Below are 4,046 nucleotides of genomic sequence, written 5' to 3' on the forward strand. Positions count from 1 at the left end.
GCGAAAGTGACGGACAGCCAAGTGCACCGCCAGCAATTCTCGATCGAAGGTAGAATAACCCGATTCTGCCTTGGACAGTTTTCTGCTGAAGAAGGCCAATGGGCCGGGTGAGCCTTTGACCACCTGCTCGAGTACTGCACCAATAGCGACGTCGCTGGCATCGGTGGAGAGAAGGAGAGGGGCGTGTGGGATAGGAAAAGTGAGAGCCGCAGCAGTTGATAGGGCCTTCTTTGCATTACAGAAGGCTGCTTCTTGAAGGGGACCCCACTTCAGGTCTTTTGGCTTGCCCTTGAAGGAGCCGTAAAGGGGAGCAAGAGTGGCGCCAATGGCTGGCAGAAAACGGTGATAATAGTTGATTATGCCCAAGAATTCCTGCAGAGCTTTGACGGTCGAGGGCGCGGGGAAGTTCTGAACGGCTGCTACCTTCTCAGGGAGGGGATGGACTCCTTCAGGAGTGATACAGTGCCCTAAGTACGACACTTCGTTGGCGTCAAAGGTACACTTGTCGTACCGGACTACAAGGCCATTTTGATGCAGGCGGTCGAGCACGATGCGCAGGTGACGGAGGTGTTCCTCTTTTGAGGAGGAGAACACAAGTATGTCGTCCACATAACATACACAGAAAGGGAGGTCCCCTAAGATGCCATCCATGAGACGTTGAAACGTTGCCCCGGTATAATGAAGGCCAAAACAGGAGTAATTGAAGGTGTATGTACTAAACGGAGTGGTGATGGGAGTCTTGGGGATGTCTTCTGGGTTCATAGGCACTTAATAATACCCCTTCAGGGGGTCGAGCGCAGGGAAAACCTTCGCTTTGTGCAGGTAGGAGGTCACATCGGCAATGTTTGGGAGGGGGTAGTGATCCGGTTCTGTTTGCATGTTCAGGCGCCTGTAATCCCTGCACGGATGGAGGGAGCCGTCTTTCTTCAGAACAATGTGTAAGGGTGACGACCATGGGCTGGAGGCCTTTTGGCAAAGGCCCATTTCCTCCATTTCGGCGAACGTCTGTTTGGCGGGTGCCAATCGTTCCGGTGCCAGACGTCTTAATTTTGCGAAGACTGGGGGTCCCGTCGTCTTGATATGGTGATAAATACCGTGCTTGGCAGGAACCGTGGGCGTTTGGGGAAGTTCTGGACGGAAAACTTCCGGATACGACGTGAGGAGGTGGGCGTAGGCATCCGTGGGTGCCCTGATGTGGAGAGCGAGGTTAGAGGGGGCGGGTTGAAGAGGTGTTGACAAGTACGAGTCTGCGTTGACCAATTGTCGGTGGCCGACATCGACCAGAAGGTGGAAATGAGAGAGGAAATCCGCACCGAGGATTGGCATTGTGACGTCAGCAACGAGAAACTTCCAATTGAATTTACCGTTTCCGAACGATAATGTGAGGTTCTCGTAACTGTAGGTGGGTATCGAAGATCCGTTGGCAGCTACCAAGCGGACGTCGGCAGATGTAGACAGACTATGTCGTGCCTTGAAGAGGTTCCTTGGCAAAAGAGAACGACAAGCACCCGTGTCTACCAAAAATCGCACGCCCGTTCCTGCATCCTGTAAAAAGAAAAGATTAGAAACATGGGAGGCCACCGCCACAAGCGATGGCCTACTTACATGTTTTTTGGCCACTGACAATCCTTGGCACATTTCTTCGCGGTTGTCCCGAATCTGAAGTGGTAGTAGCAAAACTTCGGCGGATGGGAGGTAGTAAGTGACTGTAGAAGTCGTTCGTTGGGGTGCGAGCGATAGGTGGGTGGTGGGCGGCTTTGTCGCCGCTTCGGCATGTCACGGGGTAGGCGTGTATGTCCTACGGCATTCATGTCAGCTTCGGTTGACGTTGAATAGGCATCCTCGTCGTCAGGGGTGGAGGCGTTGATGGAGGTCTTGAAGTGGCTGTCCATAAGGGCGTCGGCTTTGGTCATCAAGTCCTTTATGGGTAAACTATCGACATCGGGTATGGCAGCGCGTACAGGTTCGGGTAAACGGCGTATCCAAAGGGCACGAAGTAGGTTCACCTTACGAGGAGAGCCGTCTGTGGCAGGTTGAAGGCGAGCGATACTGGTCATTTCCCTGAGGGCAAGCGAAGCCCTTTGGTCCCCCAACGGTTGTTGCGAGAGCTGAAAAAGCTTTGCTATACGGGCGGCTGGCAACAGCGAGTACTGCTGCAGAAGGTATGTTTTGAGGGCGTCATATGCTATTGGGGTGTCTCCTTGTTCACAAAGCCAGTCGGATATTTCTGGGAAGGTGTCCTTGGGTATCGCCGCGAGATTATAATCCGCTTTGGTGGTTGAGCGAGTCACGCCCCTGATACGAAACTGGACTTCTGCGTGCTGAAACCAAGCAAACGCCTCTCCGCTGGCGAACGGTGAAAGTTTCAACTGGGCGGCCGCAGCGCCAACTGCTGTAGTAGAGTCCGTCTCCGTCATAGTACCAACGATGGAGGGGCGAGGGAGGTGGGGGTGGAAGGCAGTGGGAGCGAGTCGACTTCTGGGGTCACCAATGTGACAGTGCCGAGTGAGGGTTGTGAACTCAAAGGCAGGATGCAATCAACTGAGTTTTATTAAGGAACACTCTTCTTTATATACAAAACTTCAAGGCAACAGGATATAACATGTTCGAGAGACAGACAATGTTCAGAGCAAAACCGGAGACATGATCATTCAGGTTCTTTTTAGTGTGAGGGAAGAGCGTAGATACAAGCATAATATATACAAAATAATTATGTACAATTGTGTGACATACGGTTGGTACAACCTATGTGTATATCTAGCAATGTGAAAACACATAAGTAATATCATTGTGCATTACCAATTTTTTTCAGCGAAGATGCCTAAAACCATGAAAAAATCAATAGAAGAAAATGGTAAAATCTCTGAAACATTGAACACAATTAACCATGAAGGCACCTAGATTCAGCAGAGAAGTTGGGTTTGGTTGATAATTCTGATATTAGGATTTGTGAACCGACCGTTTGGATGCTACTTCAGATTTGGCTTCAGTTTCGACCAACAATGCAAACGTAACATTATTTAACCAACTGAAGAACTACTAGCCATGTCCTTCTAGTAGGGGAAATATTCTCTAATATCCCCATTGCTAGGCAGTGCCTACTATGGCAGAGGCCACGACCCCAGGGACCCCAACATCAGCCGTAGTCGCAGCCTTCGGAATAAAACAATGATCTTTGAGGGGAGGATGTATTGTAAGTAGAATTCCTGCCACGAAGTTTCTCGTGATGTTGCCAGTTATTATATTCATTTTCAATTATTGTCATATTTTCTATCAGTTAATGATTATCGGTGATTAACTGTAGAACCACGGACGGTATTTCCCCAGTGAATGGTCAATATTAGTTGCAATAATCACTTATTAAATAAAATATTCCACATAGACACATTAGAAGATCTCAACGTGATATGGATTGGTTGATGTAGGATCCAAGTGCATCAGCATTGGTCTACTAATATGATGTATAAATAAACTTTCTACTTCTATAGCATTGTATCGTAAGTCATTGGAAAGTCTTTTGACACAGCACAGAGAAGTTTAGCACGTAATGAAATGGAATATAAATAAGACACAAGTTGGTGTGAGTAAAAAATTTAATCTAAGTTAAATTGTGCATTTATCATTGGCTAAATGGCTAAGCGTCTTTCAATAATCAAGAAAATATATTTTCCAGTTGTTATTTATTATATTGAGTTGATTGAATATGTAGATGGTTGTAGCCTAAACTTTGTTTTCCATTGATTAGGTTTCATTATCATGAGTTTTATAAATACGTACTTGGTTTAGCAAAATATCTCCTTTTGTTCAGTGGGAATACGTTAGAAACTACTATCGTTTAACCTTACACTCGCTTATCAGTATACCGTGCGATTAATTATTTTCTGTAGGAAAGGATAAAGATATATTAACATAACCTCTCTCTCTCTCTCTCTCTCTCTCTCTCTCTCTCTCTCTCTCTCTCTCTCTCTCTCTCTCTCTCTCTCTCTCTCTCTCTGTGATTTTCTTCATCCACCAAATACCAGAGAACTTCAGATCATTCATTCATT

Source organism: Palaemon carinicauda, chromosome 29 (genome assembly GCF_036898095.1).
Source record: "Palaemon carinicauda isolate YSFRI2023 chromosome 29, ASM3689809v2, whole genome shotgun sequence".
NCBI classification, from domain to species: Eukaryota; Metazoa; Arthropoda; class Malacostraca; order Decapoda; family Palaemonidae; genus Palaemon; species Palaemon carinicauda.